General features: G+C 35.3%; 1 pseudogene; it reads left to right on the forward strand.

Annotated features, from left to right (window-relative positions):
• The first annotated feature begins 971 nt into the window (after window positions 1-971).
• LOC120195476 lies at window positions 972-5,041 on the forward strand (annotated as a pseudogene).
• The last annotated feature ends 3,867 nt before the right edge of the window (window positions 5,042-8,908 follow it).

An 8,908-nucleotide genomic window follows, 5' to 3' on the forward strand; every position in this document is an offset into this window, starting at 1 on the left:
TTTTTATTATAAAAACCCAATATTTTTTAACTAGGTCAGTGGGTCGACGGGTCAGCTCAATCTGGTCAGGTATTTTTGAACAACCTTATTGGCATAACATGTGACATCGTTCGATTGGATGATTAAATTTATTTTAATTTATTAAAAATATTACTAAATTGAGAGAATATATAATAACAAGGACCAAATGTGTGATTATATCAACAATATTTACTGTTGTTAATGGCATTTAACTCAAAGTGACACATCTTAATTAAATAAAAATAAAAATGATCATATCTTAATTAAATAAAAACTTAAGTGACCATATCTTATATATTTTGAAATCAATAATAAAAAATGGACGAAACTGAAAGATAAGTGATCAACCATGTAGTTAACTCAAATAAAAATAATAATTACACATCAGCAAATGACACTAATTAGAACAGTATCTGACAAACAGAATAGGTAAAACATTTTATTCTTGGGGATGTTTAAGAAAATGTAGCCTAATATAATGCTAAGAAAATGAGCTACCATAAGTGTTAATATTTTTTTAATATTTTCGGTAGAACGTTACTTAAAATGTTATTTTTCTATCGAAAATATTAATATCAAGTGTTACTTAAAATGCTATTTTTTCTACCAAAAATATTAATATAAAAAATATTTATTTTTAGATAAAAAATCAACATTTCTAATAAAAAAATAATATTTTTAAGTAACACTCTATTAAAAATACTTAAAAAAATTAACATTTCCAAAAACAGCAATCAACTTACATTAGGCTGCCCCGGCACAGCTACCCTTCATTCTTACCCTGATGATACCATGCAAGGTAATTGGTGAAGATTTTTTTTTTATATTAAAAAATCTATTATTTAATAATAATTGCCCCCTCGTTTGGGTAAAAGCTTTTCTTCTTTATCATCGTCAAGGTCTTGAGTCTACTCTTGATCTGTTCTTCCACTCTATTCATTACAAGGCATATCAATATCAAAGTTTGATCGCATATGATGTGATATTGGCTGTCAAATTGGAAAAATATCTTCTTTTTCTTTCTCAAAGTTTGAAATTTACAGTAGAAAACCAGGAAAAAGAAAGAAGAAAATGAGTAAACCAAGCTCAGGGACGAAGTCCACAATGGTTCTTCCCTACCAGACCCCAAGCTTAGGGGAGCATTATAGCTTGGGGAAGAAGCTCGGGCAAGGGCAGTTCGGAACCACATACCGCTGCACCCACAAGCCCACAGGGCAGCCCTTCGCCTGCAAGTCAATCCCAAAGCGGAAGCTGATTTGCCAAGAGGATTATGACGACGTTTGGAGAGAAATCCAGATAATGCACCACCTGTAGAAGCACTCACACGTGGTGAGGATCAGGGGCACGTACGAGGACCAGGTGTCTGTTCACTTGGTGATGGAGCTCTGTGAGGGTGGTGAGCTTTTCGATAGGATCGTGAAGAAAGGTCATTACAGTGAGAGGGAGGCTGCCAAGTTGATCAAAACCATTGTTGGAGTTGTTGAGAATTGCCATTCTCTTGGGGTTATGCACAGAGATCTTAAGCCTGAGAACTTCTTGTTTGATACTGTTGAGGAAGATGCTGCCCTCAAGGCCACTGACTTTGGCTTGTCTGTGTTTTACAAGCCAGGTTTATTCTTTTCAATCTTTTCCACTCTGATTGCTTTTTTTTTTCACACTTCTTGTTTTGTTTTCCTCTTTGTTAAGAAACTAGGTTTTTCTTTGATTTTGGCATGAAATCCCGGTTCTGAAATAGTCAAACACATGAAATATCATTTGAGTAGCATCAGGGTGTGCCAATAGGAGGAAATGGGCTGATTTGCAGGTGGTGGGGGTACCTTATATGCTTATATGCAACAAACTTAGGTGCTGCTAGAAGTAATTTATATAGTTGAGCCTAAATAGGTTGTACTTGGTGAAGATAATGAAAGGAAGGAGGAAAGGCTTGCACATCCATATGAATATACACATAGGTTAACACCGCATAGCCGTTATCTGATTTATTGCTACTAATGGTTTTGTGCCTGTAATTGCAATGATAAGCAGAATAAAATGTTGTGGGAAAATCCTTCTATCATATCGTGCTCGTGTTTGATTTAACAAGCTTTTTTTTTCATTCTATGGCTGTCTAGCGTTTTTGCTATGGAGGAAAGAACTTTCAAGATCCGCATTGTATTTCTTCGCCTTATTTAATGTTTCTGAGTGTCTTAAAGATTTAAGGATGTCTTATTGTATCACTCTTTTACAAAAACTTACAGTTTTCCCTCTATCTTTCTAGGTGAATCTTTCTCTGATGTTGTTGGGAGTCCATACTATGTTGCTCCAGAGGTTTTACGGAAGCATTACGGACCTGAAGCAGATGTGTGGAGTGCAGGTGTTATTCTGTATATACTATTGAGTGGGGTGCCTCCATTTTGGGCAGGTAGAATCTTTTTAGTGTATATATTGCTGGTTGAAAAAGGTTTTGGAGTTTTGAAGAGAAATCCTTTCTTAGGCTTTCGAATCTAATCTTTGTTGATGTTCTTGTGTTCCTTACAGAAACTGAAATGGGGATTTTCCGGCAGATTTTACAAGGGAAAATAGATTTTGATTCACAACCATGGCCTGCTATTTCTGATAGTGCAAAGGATCTCATATGAAAAATGCTTGACCGCAATCCAAAGAGAAGGCTAACTGCTCATCAAGTCTTTTGTAAGTTTCTTTTGCTGCATAAAAGTGATAATGGATTTTTCAGCTAAGGCTACAATTGTGTTTGGGAGCTTGAATTTGGAAGAAGGGATTTCGATTTCAGTTGAATATAAAATGCACAATAGGACTCGTGAACACATGGCATTCGTGATTAATCTAGATTTGTACATATGCTAGCTCTCTGTCTAATAGTGCTTGGGTTTACCTGAATGAAATTTGCAATTTATATCCTTCTTGTGATGCCTTCTCAAATACACAAGTGCATTGGATCTTAACTGGTATATATACAATGTTTGCCTGCATCCTCATCATTTATATGCAAACTAATTCTGAATCCACTTTCCTGAATTTAGCCCCAAACATAGCAAAAGAATTGTTGGGAAATTTACTGCTGATGTTCCTCACTACCTTATGGTCATAACTGTGTATACCAGGCCACCCGTGGATTGTAGATGACACAATTGCACCTGATAAACCTCTTGATTCTGCAGTATTGTCACGCCTGAAACAGTTCTCTGTAATGAACAAACTTAAGAAGATGGCTTTGCGAGTAAGTAAATGCATAACATGCATTTTACCTTTGAATTAGATAGCATATAAATTCTTGGACTGCTAAAGCTTCTTTGTTTTTTTCTTTATCATTTCTTTTTTCAAGTTTTTTTTTTGGAAAATATTCATTGCAAAATATTAGTTAGGTTTATCATGATACGTGAAGATTTCTTTTGTTTGAAGCGTTTTTTGGGCTCCTGTTAGCTTCACTTTTCTGTTTGCATACTTGAAATACTGTGTGATGTGCAGATATTTGGTTCTCTAACGTTTTTTCTCCTGTTGTTCTGATGTGCTGATACTTGCTACCCTTTCATGGTTTTTACGAGTGACCCTTCTAGTTTTGCTCGGGAGATATTGTGGCGTTTTTATAATGGGTTGAGTAAATCTAGTGAATATTATCTTCCTATACATATATATTTAAGCTAGTATTATCAAATAAATATCTTAAATGGACTACCAAATCATGTAAAACTCTGTACGAATTGTTTTTTCGTCCCTCAATATAATTGAAAATTTATTTTTTACTCATTTATTTTTATTCATCTGGACTATATTCAATGGACTACCAAATCATTTATTTGACATCATTAATTCTCTGAAATTCCATAGGATTTGTTGACCTGAAGATCAACATGTTAAGCTTGGTGTACATGCTCATGGCCAAGGCCTGTGAAGTATATTGCATCAAGCTCAGTAGAGTGATCCTGAACAAGTTTTAGTAGTAGCATATATAAAGTACAGTTCATGTACTTCTGAGTGTGGAAGTGGTAGAATGGTGGAGAACATGCTATTATTATTTTATACTGTGAATCTGTATCGTGTTCTGTATACGTACTGTGTTTGTGTTATCATCTCTAATCTTAACCAATTGCATAACGTCTCTGTGATCTTGAGCAAGTGATGCTTGGTACAGACATTCATGTTATCCTGTTATCAGCTGGTCTTTCATGTCAGCATCTTTTTGTAAATATTGTAGGAAAACGTTTTTGGGTTTTCTGTGGTATAAAATTTCTACTAACATTCATACTCAATGTTAGGTTATAGCAGAAAGGCTTTCAGAAGAAGAAATCGGTGGTCTGAAAGAGTTATTTAAGATGATAGATACCGATAACAGCGGAACAATCACATTCGAAGAATTAAAAGATGGCCTGAAGCTAGTTGGTTCTGAGCTTATAGAATCTGAGATCAAAGATCTTATGGATGCGGTAAGAAAACCTATCGCAGTCTTTTGTGTACACCTCTTGCAGGTACTTTAATGTTACATTTGTGATGTTTTGGCAGGCGGATATCGACAACAATGGGTCGATCGATTACGGAGAATTCCTGGCTGCTACGGTGCGCTTGAATAAACTGGAGAGGGAGGAGAATCTGGTGGCAGCCTTCTCGTTTTTCGACAAAGACGGGAGTGGATACATAACCATCGACGAGCTTCAACAAGCCTGCAAAGAATTTGGATTGAGCGACGTCAATCTCGATGAGATGATCAAAGAAATCGACCAAGACAACGTGGTTTTGTGTTATTTTTTTTCATTTGCTTGCATGCGCGTGAGGAATATATTTTTTGGCAATGAACAGGATGGACAAATAGACTTCGGGGAATTTGCTGCAATGATGAGGAAGGGATATGGGGGTATTGGGAGGAGAACTATGAGAAGAACAATAAATTTGGGAGACGCATTGGGACTGAATGGATCCAAGGAACTTAATGGTTAGAGATGAAGTTTTGATCTTAAAATGGAAAGGCCTACTTACTGTTTTCGTTATATTAATTCTACATTACCAGACTTTTTTCCAAGTTGAAATGAATATGAGATATGGGACAATTTTACCAATCCCATCTGCAGCCTCAATTAATATTAAATGCTTCTTGTTTCCCCACACAATTTCCTCTCATGTTGCATTATGAAACAATTAAGCAGAGCATAATTAGAAAAATGTCACAAATTTTAACACGTTTTGTAAGTCGAATTTGCGTTAAATTATTATTCATAAACGCTGATTGAATTCGAATGAAATTAAGAATGAATGATAAAATTGAGAATTACCCCTATTTTTAAACATATAAAAAAATGGAATCACTCTCATTCAATTAAACTTTTCTGGGAATTGATTACTTTCAAGCTGCCTCTTAAGTCCCACAATATCAGAACCAAACAACTATTTCGTTTTTGGTTTAATAACTAAAATCATCATTTTACTTTACTGATATTTTTTCCTTTTTATTAGAGTTAATTGCAACACATGTTCTCAAATTATGATTTTTATTCTAAATTAGTCCCTAAACTTTTAAATATTTCAATTTCATCCCTAAACTATGACTATCATTCTAAATAAGTCCTCAAACTTTTGAACATTCCAATTTTATCTCAAATTATATGTATGTACGTACTAATTACATCCTTTGTTAATAAAATTGTTACAACAAGTTATATTATTATATGTTTGAAAAAAAATAAAATTTAAGTTAAACTATGCTTGAAACTAATTATATATTTGGGTGACCTTCGGGATAAAAGTGAAATATTCAAAAGTTTAGGGACCAATTTAGAATGAGGGTCATAGTTTAGGGATGAAATTGGAATGTTCAAAAGTTTAAGGACTAATTTAGAATGAAATTCATAGTGAAATTCATAGTTTGAGGATAAAACTGGAATATTTGTAAGTTTAAGGACCAATTTAAAATGAAGATCATAGTTTGAGGATAAAATTGTTACAACAAGTTATATTATTATGAAATGTTTTAACCAATGTTAGTATGTATGTATGCATGTATGAAATGCATTGCTTGGTTTGGAGGATGCAAAAGAGAAGAGGAAAAGGTTTTAACCAATGTTTAAGCTACGAATCGGAAGGTGATTATGAAATGTAACCATTACAATAAAGAAGTTTCCATCCTTTTCCCAGTCCCCTCCTTACCAAGCAAATATCTTTTGTTTTGGATTTATAATCTTAACAGATACAAAGGGAAGAATGACTCGTTATCTGATAATTTGTTTAATTTAATAAGGGCTAGTTAATTATGAAAGACCCTCAAGTAAACCAGAATTTGAACACACACACTAGCGCATGCACAAAATAACTTGGGATGTATATATATTTGGTGCTGGCATAACCTTTGTCTAATCAGCCAATATATACTCGAAGTGTAAGAGCTTGCCTAGCTATTACAGAGATATTTGACCTTCCTTTTACACTTTGAAGCCTTTATAGTCGTGTAATAGAGAGATTGAGATCACAAATACTGATCCTGAATTAATATATGTTGAAAAGCCAAGGAAAACGGTGCATTAATGCACCAAATTCATTCAATGCAAATTGTCAAAAGTTTTAATTAATTTGTTGAAAAAAAAATGGTAAAAGTTTAAATTAGTCATTGTACTTTAGGGTATTTACAAATTAGTCCTTAAGACTTCGACTGTAAATACCCTAGCTCATTTAGCTTTAAAATCATCCCAAAGCATTCTAGCTTTCTTCCAATACTAGAGAGAATTTAGAGAGTTTCTTGAGAGTTGTTTTCTCCTTTTTATCAAGAGAGAATTATCATTGTTTTCTCCTTGGTCGATTGAGAGAAGTTGTAATTCCTATTTTCTTATAGTGAAATTCTTCTACCGTTGCCCGTGGTTTTTTTACCCTATATTATTCAGGGGTTTTTCACGTAAATTTCGTGTCTCTTTTATCTTCATATTTATTTTCTCAAATTATCAGTTGCGATTTTACTCTATCCGATAGCCGTCTTCCGCAACAATTGGTATCAGAGCCAGATTTGAGTGTGTAATATCTGCTTATTGTCTTTGTGGTTGCCACCAAAAGGTGGATCCTCCAACATAAGAAAATAAGAAGGTATTACCCATTCTTTGAGGTTCTAGAGAACTATTCACGATAGTGAAATAGTGGGAGCTATCAATAATAGACGCTATCAATAATAGAAGCTATGGTAACAAAATTTGACATTGAAAAGTTCAATGGGAGAAATTTCTCATTGTGGAAATTGAAGATGAAGGCCATCCTCAGGAAAGACGGGTGTCTAGCGGCTATCAATGAAAGGCCGGTGAATTTCGCAGATGACATCAAATGGAACGAGATGGACGGGAATGCTATGGCAAATTTTCATCTAGCATTAGCAGATGAAGTATTGTCAAGCATCGAGGAGAAGAAGACAACTAAGGAGATATGGGATCATCTCACCAAATTGTACGAGGCCACATCGTTGCACAATAAAATTTTCCTTAAGAGGAAATTGTACACTCTCCGTATGCCAGAATCTACTTCAGTGACGGAGCACTTAAATACACTGAACACCTTATTTTCTCAGCTTACATCCTTAAGCTGTAAAATATGAGAACAAGAATGTGCTGAACTTCTACTTCAAAGTCTACCAGATTCATACGATCAACTCATCATCAACTTGACAAACAGTAATGTCACCAGTCTAGTCTTCGACGATGTTGCAGCTGCTGTTCTATAAGAAGAAAATCGACGCAAGAACAAGGAAGACAGACAAGTAAATATGCAATAAGCAGAAGCGTTGACAATGATGAGAGGGAGATCAACGGAACGTGGCAAAAGCAACAGTCACAAACATGGTAGATCGAAGTCGAGGAGTAAGAAGAATTTAAAGTGTTACAACTGTGGAAAGAATGATCACTTGAAGAAGGATTGTTGGAGTCTAAATAAAAACTCCAATCCACAAGGCAATACTGCAAACACTTCAGATGATATAGATGCTCTATCATGTGAAGCGTCAACCACCGTGGAAGGTAGAAAGAGATATGCATACATATGGCTCATTGATTCGGGGGTAACATATCACATGACCTCAAGAAGAGAATAGTTCCATCAGTATGAACCTGTCTCAGGAGGATCTGTGTATAGTTGCAATGATCATGCCTTAGAGATCATTGGCGTGGGAACCATCAAATTGAAGATGTACGATGGAACAATCAAAGTTGCTCGAGATGTGCGGCACGTGAAAGGCCTAAAGAAAAATTTATTATCCTATGGATTGTTGGATAATAATGCAAGCAAGATTGAAACACATAAAGGAATCATAAAGGTGTTTCGTGGAGCGCTTGTGGTGCTGAAAGGAGAAAAGATAGCTGCAAACTTGTACATGCTGAAGGGAGAGACTTTGCTAGAAGCAGAAGCCTCTGTTGCCTCATGTAGTTCAGATTCTTTAATGCTATGGCATCAGAAACTTGGACACATGTCAGAACAAGGAATGAAAGTTCTTGTGGAGGAAAAACTACTTCCAGGCTTAACAAAGGTATCACTTACTTTGTGTGAGCATTACATAACAAGTAAGCAACACCGGTTAAAATTCAACACGTCAAATTCTAGAGGCAAAAATGTTCTAGAATTGGTTCATTCTGACGTATGGCAGGCACCAGTTACATCCCTAGGCGGAGCAAAATACTTTGTCTCATTTATTGATGACTACTCCAGGAGATGTTGGGTGTACCCTATTAAGAAGAAGTCAGATGTGTTTTTAACTTTCAAAAACTTCAAATCACGGGTGGAACTTGATTCTGGAAATAAGATCAAGTGTTTTAGAACAGATAATGGAGGAGAATACACAAGCGAAGAAGTTTATGACTTTTGCAAGAAAGAAGGCATCAAAAGACAATTCACAGTGGCGAACAGTCCTCAACAAAATGGAGTGGCAGAGCGGATG

This window comes from Hibiscus syriacus, unplaced genomic scaffold (genome assembly GCF_006381635.1).
Source record: "Hibiscus syriacus cultivar Baekdansim isolate YM2019G1 unplaced genomic scaffold, ASM638163v2 tig00117016_pilon, whole genome shotgun sequence".
Taxonomy (NCBI): domain Eukaryota; kingdom Viridiplantae; phylum Streptophyta; class Magnoliopsida; order Malvales; family Malvaceae; genus Hibiscus; species Hibiscus syriacus.